A 16,436-nucleotide genomic window follows, 5' to 3' on the forward strand; every position below is an offset into this window, starting at 1 on the left:
CTTATCGACCACCTAATCTTCTAAGCATTGTATCTGCGAAAATATTCATCAATTTTACCCAGTTTTCATCTCATTTGTGCAGAAAATTGAGCAGATCAGATTCCCATGTTTCTGACGGCGACTCCGATTCAATCAGCGTATATATCGACGAACAACGAATGCGGCGAATTTACATTTGCTCATTTGCACCCATCTTTTGAAACCGACCACCCGCGATACACTAAGTTTACGGCCTATTCTTGTCGCTGTGGCGAAGTATTTTGACTCTTCCAAATTAGTTCTACGATGTCAACATGCTAAATGATCGTCTCACTACTTCCATTGCGAGCTCCGGCGCATGATTCGACGATTGACGACGGATATTTGTTCTAAAGCCATTTCCTATCAGATTTATTGGGTTTTCAGCGGGGTTTGGGTCTGGTCAATACAATTTTGATTAATTCTACTAATTTTTTACTTTTGTTGCTTCTTTTTTCCCCGTAAAATTGATTCTCGCCAGGATTTTTCTTACGCGTGTCGCAAACCCGCCGATTCGGTGGTGGCCGATTTTACACGTGATGTTTTGATTTTCACATGTGCTTTGATGATTTGATCCCGGTAAAGTCAAGTTTCATTGCCAATCCGCGAAGTTCACTGTAATATTGTTCTAATCGGCGGCGCACACCAATACCTAACTTAGAGTTGATATCGGCAAAATGTTGAAATGTTAAGTTGCTGTTTATCTAAAAATGTATGGGTCTTTTTGTCTGGAAATGTTTTAAAGTGTTTTGAGCTGTATTGACTTAAAATATATTTGAAATACCTTTCGTTATGGACTCCCGTTCTCCGAGAAGAAATATAAATCACGCATCTATCAGGACATGTTTTAACATTGTTTTGAAGTGCTTGAGTTGAAATATATTTGATATGCCTTTTGTTACGGACTCCCGTTCTCCAAGAGTAAATATAAATCACGCATTTTTCTGACAACCGCGGGAAAGAAAAATAAAAGAAAATAGAAGTCACAAATATCTCAGATTAATGAACGATCTATTAGGAATGTTTTAAAATTGTTTTGAGGTCCTAACGAGTTAAAATATATTTTATATACCTTTCGCTAAGAACTCTCTAAGAATAAAAATCACACATTTATTCTGACAACAGCGGAATTGAAAATAAAAGAACAGAAGTCACAAACATCTAAGTTTAATGAACGATCTATCGGGACATGTTTTAACATTGTTTTGAGGTGTTAATGAATTAAAATATATTTGATATATCTTTCAGTACGGACTCCCGTTCTCCGAGAGGAAATATAAATCACGCATCTATCAGAACATGTTTTAACATTGTTTTGAGGTGTTTGAGATGCCTTTCGTTATATATGGACTCCCGTTCTCCAAAAATAAATATAAATCACGCATTTTTCTGACAACCGCGGGAAAGAAAATAAAACAAAATAGAATTCACAAAAGCTCAGATTAATGAACGATCGATAAGGTATGTTTTAAAGTTGTTTTGATGTCCTTACGAGTTACATGTAAGATATATGTTATATACCTTTCGTTTTGAACTCTCTAAGAAATAAAAATCATACATTTATTCTGATAACAGCGGAATTAAAAATAAAAGAACAGAAGTCACAAACATCTAAGATTAATGTACGATCTATCCGGACATGTTTTAACATTGTTTTGAGGTGTTGATGAATTAAAATATATCTGATATACCTTTCGGTATGGACTCCCGTTCTCCGAGAAGAAATATAAAACACGCAATTTTCTGACAACAGCGGGAAAGAAAATAAGACAAGATAGAAGTCACAAACATCTCAACGATCGATTAGGTATGTTTTAAAATTGTTTTGAGGTCCTAACGAGTTTAAATATATTTTATTTACCTTTCGCTTTGAACTCTCTCAGAAATAAATTCATACATTTATTCTGACAACAGCGGAAATGAAAACAAAAGAACAGAAGTCACAAACATCTAAGATTATTGAACGATCTATCTCAGGACATGTTTTAACATTGTTTTAAGGTGTTAATGATTTAAAATATATCTGATATACCTTACGGTATGGACTCCCGTTCTCCGAGAAGAAATATAAAACACGCAATTTTCTGACAACCGCGGGAAAGAAAATAAGACAAGATAGAAGTCACAAACATCTCAACGATCGATTAGGTATGTTTTAAAATTGTTTTGAGGTCCTAACGAGTTTAAATATATTTTATATACCTTTCGCTTTGAACTCTCTCAGAAATAAAATTCACACATTTATTCTGACAACAGCGGAAATGAAAATAAAAGAACAGAAGTCACAAACATCTAAGATTATTGAACGATCTATCTCAGGACATGTTTTAACATTGTTTTAAGGTGTTAATGATTTAAAATATATCTGATATACCTTACGGTATGGACTCCCGTTCTCCGAGAAGAAATATAAAACACGCAATTTTCTGACAACCGCGGGAAAGAAAATAAGACAAGATAGAAGTCACAAACATCTCAACGATCGATTAGGTATGTTTTAAAATTGTTTTGAGGTCCTAACGAGTTTAAATATATTTCATATACCTTTCGCTTTGAACTCTCTCAGAAATAAAATTCACACATTTATTCTGACAACAGCGGAAATGAAAATAAAAGAACAGAAGTCACAAACATCTAAGATTAATGAACGATCTATCTCAGGACATGTTTTAACATTATTTTAAGGTGTTAATGATTTAAAATATATTTGATATACATTTCGTTACAGACTCCCGTTCTCCGAGAAGAAATATAAAGCACGCAATTTTCTGACAACAGCGGAAATGAAAATAAAAGAACAAAAGTCACAAACATTTAAGATTAATGAACGATCTATCAGGACATGTTTTAACATTGTTTTAAGGTGTTAATGATTTAAAATATATCTGATATACCTTACGGTATGGACTCCCGTTCTCCGAGAAGAAATATAAAACACGCAATTTTCTGACAACCGCGGGAAAGAAAATAAGACAAGATAGAAGTCACAAACATCTCAACGATCGATTAGGTATGTTTTAAAATTGTTTTGAGGTCCTAACGAGTTTAAATATATTTTATATACCTTTCGCTTTGAACTCTCTCAGAAATAAAATTCACACATTTATTCTGACAACAGCGGAAATGAAAATAAAAGAACAGAAGTCACAAACATCTAAGATTATTGAACGATCTATCTCAGGACATGTTTTAACATTGTTTTAAGGTGTTAATGATTTAAAATATATCTGATATACCTTACGGTATGGACTCCCGTTCTCCGAGAAGAAATATAAAACACGCAATTTTCTGACAACCGCGGGAAAGAAAATAAGACAAGATAGAAGTCACAAACATCTCAACGATCGATTAGGTATGTTTTAAAATTGTTTTGAGGTCCTAACGAGTTTAAATATATTTCATATACCTTTCGCTTTGAACTCTCTCAGAAATAAAATTCACACATTTATTCTGACAACAGCGGAAATGAAAATAAAAGAACAGAAGTCACAAACATCTAAGATTAATGAACGATCTATCTCAGGACATGTTTTAACATTATTTTAAGGTGTTAATGATTTAAAATATATTTGATATACATTTCGTTACAGACTCCCGTTCTCCGAGAAGAAATATAAAGCACGCAATTTTCTGACAACAGCGGAAATGAAAATAAAAGAACAAAAGTCACAAACATTTAAGATTAATGAACGATCTATCAGGACATGTTTTAACATTGTTTTGATGTGTTGATGAATTAAAATATATTTAATATACCTTTCGGTACGGACTCCCGTTCTCCAAAAATAAATATAAATCACGCATTTTTCTGACAACCGCGGGAAAGAAAATAAAACGAAATAGAAGTCACAAAAATGTCAGATTAATGAACGATCCATTAGGAATGTTTTAAAAAATTTTGAGGTCCTAACGAGTTAAAATATATTCTATATACCTTTAGGCTTTTGCTATGAACTCTTTAAGAAATAAAAAAAAATGAAGCTACAGCCAAAGCAAGTGATACCTCCTTCGTCATATAAGGTACATTGCGTAATACCTTGGGTGAAGCAGCTGGGATAGATCTGTCATCAGGACACTCGACAACAAATTTAGATAATCTGCCAAGATTTGCTGAACCATTAAATCAGGTAAACATGAGATGAAAATCGTTTCTCTTGGGTATCATTTGGGCAGCCACTGAGGTCATTTTAAAACATGAGCCATGAGAGCGATTGCTTTGGGTGGTGACGGACATTTCATTGATTTTTTTTCAATCAGCGACTATACAAATAAAAAAAAAATTATACAAATTCTAATAACTTTTAAAGTCTTTGATGGATTTTCGTAAAACTTTCATCAATGCTTATCATTATGTTTAAGTTCTGCTATGTTTACAATAAACTTTTTGTCAGGGTGAAGTCCCGCTTTAATGTTTGGTCACTTGAAAATGACACCTACGTATCACGCACGTGTGTTTTAAGTAAGTTAGTTTTCAGTTGGGAAATATTGGAAATATACAAAATCACTTATTCATTTTTACCATGCTTTATTTTTTTTCAGGTTGAGACTTCGAAAATATGTTGACCATTTTCATCATTTTGCAATTCAAATTCCCTTTAGAGAGATGTTGCAAAGTCTTAGGCATATTTCTGATCTGTACGATGCAGGATCTAGGGGCGGGGGAGTTGGCATGACATATCGATTAAAAATACCTAAACATCGATCTCACGCCACCCCCCCCCCCCAAGAACATCAATCAATAGAACTGTACACACATGTGAAAAACAATACAAGAAATTATAGTCTGTTTTAGATGAAAGAATGAAAAATAAATGGTGAATCCAGCAATTAGCTGTCATACAAATAACATTAACATCTCGCTCCCGGGATCTCGCTTTTTTCCTTTCACAAAATCATCCACATGTATATCGCAAACCGTTTTAACATTCATTCACATTTTCTAATATCAAGAATTAATTTCTTGATGTCAAGTATTAATTTCTTGATATTAAGAATTCATTTCTGATTTCGAGGGTCAATGTATTGCAAGAAATCATTCTGATTTTCAATCAGAAATTCTTGATATCAAGAAATTAATTCTTGATATCAAGATCTTCATTTTCATTTCTGATTTTGTGCATCAATATATTGCAAGAAATAATTCTGATTTTTATTCAGAAATTAATTCTTGATATCAAGAAATGAATTCTTGATATCAAGAAAATCATTCTGATATTTATTCAGGAATCAATTCTTGATATCAAGAATTCATTTTCATTTCTGATTTCGAGCGTCAATGTATTGCAAAAAATCAATCTGATTTTTTTAAAGAAATGAATTCTTGATATCCAGAAATTATTTTTTTATATCAAGAAATGAATTCTTGATATCACAAGAAATGAATCTTTGATATCAAGAATTCATTTCTGAATTCGATCGTCAATTTATTGAAAAAAAATCATTCTGATGATTAATGAATTCTTGATATCAAGTTAGAAATTAATTTTTGATATAAAAATAAATGTTTTTTGGTATCAAGAATTAATTTCTTGATATCAAGAAATCGTTTTATGATATCAAGAAATGAGTTCTTGATATCAAGAAATGAATTCAAGAAATTAATTCTTGATATCAATAATCAATAAATCTAATAATTTTTGATATCAGAAAATGTTAAAATAGCTTGCCATACGCATGTCGCTGGCCGCGCCGGCCAAGCCTATTACAATTCATACATCCAAGAATTTCAACAATTATTTCGTTGTTACATGACAGCAGAAATTGAGAATGAACGTTAAGAATATACTTAGCAAGTAATTACCAGGAAAATTATATGGAACAATTCATTTTAAAATCAAAATTTCTTGAAAGTTATCAGAATACGGTATCATGTAAAAATGAAAAGTTACGTCGCATCGCGGACAATTCAGTTCCAAACATTGCGTGCAGGTCCGGCTCTGGCTCAGCTACCCGCGCCAGCACGCTGGCAAAGCTAGCGTGGCTGGGTGGCTGGCTAGCCGGCTGGAAGTGGAAATGCGCCAGTGAGTGTCTATGCATGGATATTATCCGGTCAAGTGATAAGATCGTAGTTTGTCTGTTGCCGAAATGATTCTGAAACATTCTATATTTTTGAGGATTGATGATGAAACAATTATTTTCGATGATTTTCCCTCACTTTTTATAATTTTTTTTTTTGCCCGTGTCGCTCACTTTTTGCGCGTGACGCATCAGGAGCTTGTGGAATTTGCGTGTGTCGCATGCGACGCGTGTGTTCTACACTGGCGAGAACGTTGAATTGCACACTGCGCCTACGATCTCTCGCGCGTATCGTTTGTAATACGCAATAATAACGCGCGCAAGGTGGTCGGTTTCAAAAGAGGTGGTCGATATGTGGTAGTCTCACCATAACCATTGGAAACGAGTGCAGAAGCAATGCGTTGCTTCTCAGCGGCGGTGCATTGTGGTTTCGATACAATGCGTGATGCTCGGTCATAAAGGCATTTGACTACCCCGCGTTTGACGGACTGGGGGTGATGTGAATCGTACGCTAAATATTGATCTGTATGCGTAGGCTTCCTGTACACTGTAGTGGTGAGGCGGCCCTCATCATCCCGGTGTACAAGAGTGTCAAGGAAGGCAATGCGGTTATTGTCTTCTGTCTCCATAGTGAAACGGATAGACGGTTGCTGCGCGTTCACGTAATTCAATAGGCAATCGGTTGTAGACCTGTCGGTAACAATGAAAGTATCATCGACATAGCGCTTCCAAATTCTCGGACTGAATTCGGGTGGGCAAGCGTGAAGCGCGTCCTCCTCAAAGGATTCCATGTAAAGGTTAGCAATAACAGCAGAAACAGGGCTACCCTGCACAATTCTTCCGTAAAAACACCACTAATTTTGGAGATCCCGATCTGGATCACCTGACCTGACCGACCATGCACTCAGGGGTCCGTTGCGCAGAAAGAGTTGCGTTTAAACGCAAGTCAAAAAATCAATCGTAAGTCCCAAATGCCCCGGTGGGGTCACTCAGCCGCAGAGGGGGACACGTATGACCGTTACCACAAATGCAAGTGACCCCCTATTGCAGTCAATTTCAAGGACATTTTGTGAAATTTACCCCCCTATTTTCACGCAAAACAAGGACAAAATTGCGGTAAAATGGTACCTTGAAACACCCCTAATTATAAGATTGTAAGGACACTTTTGCCCATTTCGCAAATTTACCCCTATTTACCGTATTTCAAGGACAGGGCATTTAACACCCTTTCCTCATTAGAGGAAATTGCAACACAGGCGTCAGAGTGCTCAGTCCTTAAAGATGACCAAGAGCCAAGTCATACTGATACAATAATCCAAAAGAACTTTATTTTTCTTGAAAAATAAGAAAAGTAGAATTCTTTGTAAAAATAAATGTAGAGTTGTCCATATAAAGATACAGAGCATGATGCGCGCGCCCTCTGCGGCTGGTGACTCGGCGACGGATTTTACTTCCCGTAATCGTTCTCCCCTTTTTCCTGACCCCTATTTCCATCAGATCGAGGACGGTGAGCACCCCTATTTTCACTACTTCGAGGAGTGTTCTGTCCGCGGACGTTCCGTGAAATTGACCCCTTTTCCCGCGATTTTGGTAACGGTCATGCGGTCCCCAATGCGCGCTGTTGATTGGTTGAAAATCGAGTTACGCATGATCTCCAGGGGCCCGTTGCAGAAAGAGTTGTTTAAACGCAAGCGAAAAAAATCAATCGCAAGTCCAAATGCGCGCTGTTGATTGGTTAAAAATCAAGTTGCGCATGATTTTTAGTGTTGCAATTGATCGCAACTCTTTCTGAAACCGATCCCAGAGCTGCGATTACTGCAACTCTTTCTGCAACGGGCCCCTGATCAGCTAGCTCTACCCCACCCCTCGAGTATCACGTGATAAATGCTTTCCACTTCTGAATTATTGTTTGGAACTCAAAATCCCGGCTATTTTTTTTTTTAATAAAATGATTGAGTTGGACTTGTAGCGTGTATGTACATGTATCCAATCGGAACTGAGAAAAGTTAAAAATACATATAATCCGAATTATAAATAAAAATCAGCCCGGGGGGGGGGGCAGTCAAATGTATTGCTGTACACATGCGGCTATACAATCCTAAATACTGTTGCATAAAGGGTCGTTAAACAATGTCGCCTGGGTTTAACCGGCCATATAGACGATTAATAGCCCTTAAATCACCTCCGTGCATGAATGAACATTACGCACGGCGCGCCCGCAATACCCCCAAAATTACCCCCGATGATCGACAAATGTCAAGGTCAATCAGTTGGAGTTCAAGTGCCGGACGTGCAGGTCATTCTACGACAGTTCTCCGGACGGAATTTGAAGGACCAATACAGGACGGCAAATAAGTAAGTGCCTGCCATTTGCACTTAATTAATACATTAATGGCGCTGTCCGAGCAGCTCCAGCATTTTGGTGATCAAATGTTAAACACTGCTCACCATTTTGAACCCGTTTAAGGAACACGTTTTCTGCACGGGATACCGGATAGAATTAAAACTTGTGTTAGGAACTTAGGAGTTAGGTAGGATCTAATATAAATACGGTACGTTAGTAGTAGGCCAATAATAATTAGTTGTGTACATATTAAATAGTTATTGCTGTCACTGGCTAGGTATAGGGCGTAAATTGCTTAAACTAGCTATTTATCTAAACGCAAAACATTCCGCCCTAACGTAGCTGCCGCCATTACGTGTGGCTGCCTTTGTCTTTTGTGAATAGCCTATTGAATTCGGGCGTGACTCACATGATTCGAATTTCGCGCCAGCGGTAAAAAACGCGGCTCGAATGATAATTGTTGCCAATTTACAATTGGAGGCAAAGTAAATCTGTTAAATAAATTTTTCCCTTTCTCATATTGGCATCCTTTTAAATAAAATTTAATATTGGTCGAGTTAATTTAAATATAACTTTCCCTTACTGTTCTCTATAAGTAAATATAAAAGGAAAACCTGTAGTTTAAATTCTTTATGCTTATTTAGGTACTCTGCTATGACAGGCGGTCTAATTTAGCATTTAATGTACATTTAATTGTTCTCTTTTTGCAATTAAATTTTGTGACCCGATTATTGTTTCCATTTAATGTTATTTGCTCTTATTTTTGGAATCAATATTGTTTCCTGATACTTCTAAATCGGAAACATTGGCAGTACGTGGTAAAGATCAATTTATCACACTGCACCAGAAAGATTACAATAAATAAGTTGATGAATGATAGATAGGAAATTTGGATTTAATTATTGTTATTTTGTCATTCTCTACTTTAGGAAATAATTGCAGATAATTGTTAACTGGAAAATCCGCTCTATTGTTACCAATTATTTGATGTTAACTTCATAACTTGCAAATAATTGATAATATAATTGGATGTAATTTTCTATTTGTATTTGCAATAGTTGAATGAATGCTTACAGCTTCAATTTGCAAATAATTGATTAACTGTTAAATTGTAAATCATTTGAATTTGCGATTGGTTTGCTGAATTAAGTGGATAAATTTTAAACGATTATTGCTGAATGTAATTGATGTATTTCTCCACTATTTTCTAGCGAATATTCATCAATTGTCTTTGAATTAATTTTATTTGCGGATTTTAATTTTAATTTCCTTCGCAATGGATAAGATCCGTATTAATTCTTGTGATAGGGATGACTTGTTACGAGTACCAGGCATTGGCTCTGCCACTGCCGATCGCATTCTTGCGTTACGCGAAGCTACCGAAAACATCACTCCCGAATTATTAGCTTCGGTCCCGCATATTCGTAACTTAAACGAAGTGATAGATGCTTTTGATTTTACACCTGCTGGTGCAGATGCACTCGCGCATATTTCACCGGTGCCTCAGGCACGGAGGAGAACTCCTCCACCGCCTATTGCCCCGTATCCTTATGATCGTTTTCCGGCACCAGGACATCCTAGGGCTGCATCCCTCCCGATAAGACTCTCTGACTCTACTGTGTCATATGGTCAGCAGGGACAATCCCTACCACTTGACATCGGTAGACCTCAAGCTACTAGGCCCATTGCGACACCGCGGGCCACAGTAGCTAAACAATTACAGGGTGCTCAGCAAGGAGCCTCCACACCCCAGAGGAATAAGGTTGAACAGCCCTTAATGGGAGAGGGGGGAAGGCAAACCCAGGGCGTGCCGAGAGATCATCTTGAAACAATCCCCGATTGCGGGGTACAGCCGCATATCAGTGGCAATCCCAACGAGCGCCATCGCGCTGGCTCTATGAACGAGCTACAGAATATGTATGGCGAGCCAAGTGGTCCCATGGACGAGCCACTGCATTCATATGGCGAGCCAATTGGTCCATCTGCCTTCCAGACTGTAAAACAGTCTCGCCTTCCAAGGGAGCACTCCATCCAGGAGGCTTCACATCTTTTGAGAGAGTTACTTTCTCTGTTTCAGATGGAAGTGCCCCCAAGGCAGCTGAAAGAGGATCAATTTAATGGGTCGTTTCCCCGAAGACCAAGGGATGATCTCTATTATGATCGATGTACTCATATTCGTGATCGATATCTCCCTGACGATCGTGATTGTTATCATACTCGTCAGACTTATGATCGGACCCCAACTCATGCTCTAAGGGATGATGATTTTTACCCCAATCAGGGTGGAAACCAGAGGGGATATTCAGCATCAGTAAAGGTGTCGCCGCCACCTGTTCGCCGGCTCTCACCACTGCCTCATCCCGAACTGAATCAGCCTCCTAAGCCGGCTCCTAGGTCCAATCAATTTAAGCTGGGTTCTGGACCTACCCGACAGAAGAATGTCTCTTCCGTTACAGTTCCAAAGTTCAACCAGCCAGAGCCAAGGCCTTCACCCAAACTTCAGGGCCATAGTTCAAACCGGCCCGAGATAGTTCCCCCCACCATTTCCTCAGGAAATTCAAGAATGCCTCCCAAGCCCGCTCCCAGGACATATTTACCTAGAACAATTGTTTTTAGTGGTTCAGGGAGCTGGCACGCATTTTTTGCCAAGTTTACATCATTTGCCAATGATAGTAATTGGGATGAACAACATAGGCAAAACCAACTGTGTTGGGCATTAGATGGGAAAGCCAGCGAGTACTACGCCTCACTGATTAGACGTGAACCGGCCATAAGCTACTATGATGTAGTTCTGAAGTTGGAGAAACGATTTGCTCCACAGGAACTCCCGGAAGTCGCCCAGGTGCATTTTAATTATGCAAGGCAAACTTCCGAAGAATCATGTGTAGAGTGGGCCGAGCGACTACAGGCTTTAGCATCTCAGGCATTCCCCAATCTGCCCGATAGTTACGTGCAGAAGCAGCTTGTGCTGCGCTTCTGTCAGGGATCGACTGATCGCGAAGCGGGGCAGCACACACTAAATCATCAACCCCTAAATCTTGATGATGCCTTACGAGTTTCCCGAATGTTCCAGCATGCCAGACAGGCCATGCAAGGCAAACCTCGGAAGGACATCAGACAGTTATCTACCTGTGTAGACCCCTTTGAGAAGAAAGTGCGGAAGATGGAAATACCTGTCCCATCTTCACTTACTTCTCACTGTTCCGATCTTAGCCTCGAAACTCGAGTCTCCCAACTAGAACAGAAATTTGATTCGTTTCAGAACTCTGTCAAAGGGCAGCTAGACTCAGTCGAAGCAAAGGTGGGAACACTTCACTCTATGGTGCAAGGGCTCATCACAACCCTTCAAATGAGGAGTGATCCTCCTAAGCCCAGATCGTCCCCAGGAAGGACGTCCCCGGCCAGAGGAAAACTGAGGTCACCTGGCCCAGACAATCCTTGCTTCAAATGTGGCAAATCCGGCCATTTTAAACGGGACTGTCCAGAAGTAGAACAGTTGAAGACTGTTTCATTTGTTGGTGACGAACCGGGAAACGAGTTGGGATCGGAGGAACTAGCCCGACCCCGATCCACATAGCCCAGGGCACTAGTCAGAATTCTTCGCAGGTTCGTACACTAGTCCAGAAAGATGGAGTGCCCCCATTCCCTGCCTTACATAAAGTGACTGACGCAACTGTTGAATATAAGTCGGTAGTGTGCCCCACCTCTACTTCACCTACTCTTGCTTCCTCAGCAAAGGTAACTGAAGAGTTGAGGAGTAATACTGGTGCAGACTTCCGAGGACATACTCAGTTGCAGTCTACCCTGGTCGAAAGGAAGGGACAGCCTTCATCTAGTATAACCTGCCCATGGGTGCTACCTCCATGGCCCCCACCAGCTGAACCAAAATCGGATCACAGTTCATGAAACAGCAGGAGCCATTGAACTTTTTGTATTTAATGCCACTGGCCGAAACCTAAGTTGGAGATAAGGCATGGTAATTGGGGAAGCCTTAGGAGCTACCGCCATTAAACCAGACTTGGATCCACCAACCTAGGACAGTAAGCAAGTGCGGGGTGTCGGTTTATCTTCGCCGACTCCAATCCCTGCTCACTTACAGGGTCTTTGGGAACAGTCTATCGAACTCTCAAGGAATTACTGTCAGAATTCTTTGCCAGAGATAAATTTGACCTCGGGAAATTTACCGAAATAGAACATTACATCAACACGGGAAACGTAGCGCCAATCAAACAAAGAATGAGGCGCAACCTTATCACACCTTATCGGCCATCTGCTAACCGACAAGCTGGGCGGTTTAACCAAAATCTCATGCAGGCTATAAGGTGTTCCATTGGAAAGTCAATTGGAAAAGTAAGTCTTTCAAATAGCAAGGCCTATCACATCCACCCCAAACATGTTCATGCTTGACCGAAAGACGAGCTAGCCATCGGATCTGATCTTCCGTCCGCAGCAGAATCAGGCTCAACGGAGGTGTTTGTTTCTCAGCTCAAACAGACTCTTATCCAAGCCCATGAAACTGCAAGGACTAAGCTCCGGACAACCCAGGAGCGCTTAAAAATAGAATAAGATGTCAGAGTTTATTGTCGTGAATTCCAAAAGGGAGACCGAGTTTACTTACTCGACACGGCCACTCAAAAAGGGGAAGACAATGAAACTGTCTCCTCCCTGGAAAGGCCTATACCGACCAGACTTATAAAACTCCCTCCCTACCTCTATTGCAACTCATATATGAATTCCACGTTCTTTGTTAACCATGACAGGCTAAAGAAATGCCATAAGTAAACAAGAAACGGACAATTGGATATTGATAATTAGTCCGATTGATCATAACAGGGGAAATCATGAGTAATTTACAGGTATTTCCTCCTTATTTTTATCCATCTCAGGGAAACTGAGGAAGTCATTGTTTGTAAATAATGTATATAAAAGCATTGAACTTTGTTTTTGTTTACAATTGGGGATTGGGTGAATTTGTTTTGATTTGGTTTGTTTTTATTCGATTTTATATCTAGAGATTGGCAATTTAGAATTCATAATTTCAAAATATTTGCCAATCTATAGGGCCGGGGGGTGTGTTGCATAAAGGTCGTTAAACAATGTCGCCTGTGTTTAACCGGCCATATAGACGATTAATAGCCCTTAAATCACCTCCGTGCATGAATGAACATTACGCACGGCGCGCCCGCAATACCCCCAAAATTACCCCCGATGATCGACAAATGTCAAGGTCAATCAGTTGGAGTTCAAGTGCCGGACGTGCAGGTCATTCTACGACAGTTCTCCGGACGGAATTTGAAGGACCAATACAGGACGGCAAATAAGTAAGTGCCTGCCATTTGCACTTAATTAATACATGTCATAACACGTTTGACCCTGCGATTGACCATTGACCATGCAGTCTTTCAAAACTGCCCCCTTTTTTTGAAAATCAGTGTTTTTGATACCATTAACGAGTGCGGCCCGCGTCCAAAACTGTAAAACACCCCTTTAATAAGTTTCAACGAGTTTTTTTTTTTTTTTTTTGGGGGGGGGTCTACTCCGGGCTATCAGCTGGAGGGGGGGGGGGTTGAGCTAAAAGTGGGGGCTGACCTCATGAAATGGGGATTTTAAGTTTGTTAAAGAATCAACATTGAGATATACATAACTCATCAATCATAATGCAAGCGTACAGTGCAAGCTGACTTTTTGACACTCAAACCGGAATATGGCCGGAATACACGAAAATAATAGGTACCTGACAAATCAAATTTTCCGAGTGCGCAGCGCGAGCAGAAAATATTAATATTCAGACTATAAAACTGACATTTTACAAAGCACTTTTTAAAAATCAACTTGTAAATCAAACAAAATAATGAAAGTTCGATTTCCGAGCTGAAATTTTGTATGTTGAATTCAAAACTTGATATTTTAAGCTCCATATGGAGCAAGACTAAATCACCTAATAAGCATTGCGAGCGCGAAGCGTGAGCGAAAATGGGATATAGTGACATGAATTTTTTCCCTCATCTTATTTTTTTCATTCGCCGTTTTCCTCCTTTTCTTTGTTCTCCTCTCTTTTCCCTTTTTTTCTCTTCCCCTTTTTTTGCTCCGGCAAGGGGGGGGGGGGGCTCGCCCCCTGGATCCGCCTATACAAATTAAGTAACAGTCAAGTTGTCAAATTGAGCTTGATATCACAGCTTATGGTAGATTCTGTTATTGTTAAAAGCCGTCAGGAATTTATCTGTAGGCAAGTTAAATCAAATCAACCGAAATTATCGCACATTACTTTGTTTCACGCGTGCATTTTTGTGAAATTTTGGACGAAATAAAAAGTACACTGTAAAAACTGTGGTGTTAAAACTGACAACAATTGGCGTTAATAGAGGACCACTCCCTGAGGTGTTAAAATAACACTCTAAAGATTGAACATAACATCAAAGTGTTGTAATAACACCTATATGTGTAAAACTAACACCACCAATTTAACACCAGTGTAAAATAGCTGGTGTGGTCCTCTATATACACCGGTGAACACCACAGGTTTTGCTGTGTAGGTTTATAATATTTATGAAGAAGGGGCGGGGGGCGGTGATCACCCCTTCCGCCAATGTTTAGTGCCATGTTTTAGATAGCTTTTTTTTTGCTTTTTATTTTTGACCAACACAAAAACCTAGGTATTTACGGAAATGGGTGGGTCGTGGGGTCTTGTTCATCATAAAATCAATCTTCACACAACTGCTGCTCTATCTGACTATATTCTGTTTTTATCATGACTTCTTTTTTACATCTGTCATGCATGTCTATATGACTTGCCTCTCCTTTTCTTTCAAACTTCCCCTTTATGCCTTTCCAGTATTTCTTCAACTTCCACTCTTTAATAATCTTTACGTTTATTTTTAAAACTTCCCTCTCTCTCTGTCTTTCAATTTATCATGTTTACTACTTTAATTTCCTCTCTCTTCCATTTATTTCTTCAACTTCCACTCTTTATCTTTCCATTTATTTCTCAAACTTCCCCTATCCCTCTGTCTCTCAATTTATTTTTTATAACTTTCATTCTATTTCTTTCCATTTATTCCTCAAATTCCTTCTCTCTCTGTCTTTCCATTTATTTCTCCAACTTCGTCCCTTTGTCTGTACATCTTTTTTTTAAAATAATTTTTCTCCTCTTTCGTCCTCAATCTAACATTAGTTCTTATATACGATGTTTTAATTATTTGTTAAAATGTGGTAGAATTAGGGAATATCTCGAAACAAAATGCGATATACATCACATAATTTATTGTTGAAAAATTTTATTATATAAATACTAAAAAAAGTTAATCGAAGAGAATGTGTTTGAAGACCATAGGCCTACACAACTACATTAAAACAGTTCACCATAATTTATGACGAAGTTAAAATTCAAGAACATAACATAATGCAGTAAACATTCAGGACGAATGAGGGCGTCCTGTTTTTGTCGATTTCAAAGTGTAAAACACATTTTCATTTCATACCTGCACTTGGCACTGACTTCTGAAAGTAAGTTTATTTCCCAAAAGAAAACTATTAAAATCCTGGTGCTCAAAAGTGGTTACATTCCAATTAAACAACAGGTTACTGTATTATCCATAATTTATGTTTTTCCCTACAGCTTTGCAAGGAGATAAATCCCACTGTTTTGCAAAATCCTTACTATACATGCTATAATTTGGCTAATCTTGTGTGTCCTTCCGTTTGTTTGAAGCAGCTTTTCTCCGTGATTTTCCACTCAATGGAGCTGGAATTTTTTCTAAACATGGTTGAATTGTTCACAAATTGTCATGAGGGGGGTTGTTTGTGGTATTTTGGTCGCATTATTTAAAGTTTTTTTTACAATTCGTAACTTTTTGGCATTCCTTTTCGCAGCCCTGAGTATAGCTTCGAAGTTCCCAGTCCCTTTTACCTCTCTCAGGTCAGCGAAATACACAGCGTGCATGCCATCATGCCGACAGTATAGATGCGCTGGCTGCATATATGCATGTGTGTGCGGCGCTGCTGAAACGTTAACAACATACCGTACTCGGCCGATGTCCTCAGTGGTTAGGGTTACCGTGCC

Source organism: Lytechinus variegatus, chromosome 16 (genome assembly GCF_018143015.1).
Source record: "Lytechinus variegatus isolate NC3 chromosome 16, Lvar_3.0, whole genome shotgun sequence".
NCBI classification, from domain to species: domain Eukaryota; kingdom Metazoa; phylum Echinodermata; class Echinoidea; order Temnopleuroida; family Toxopneustidae; genus Lytechinus; species Lytechinus variegatus.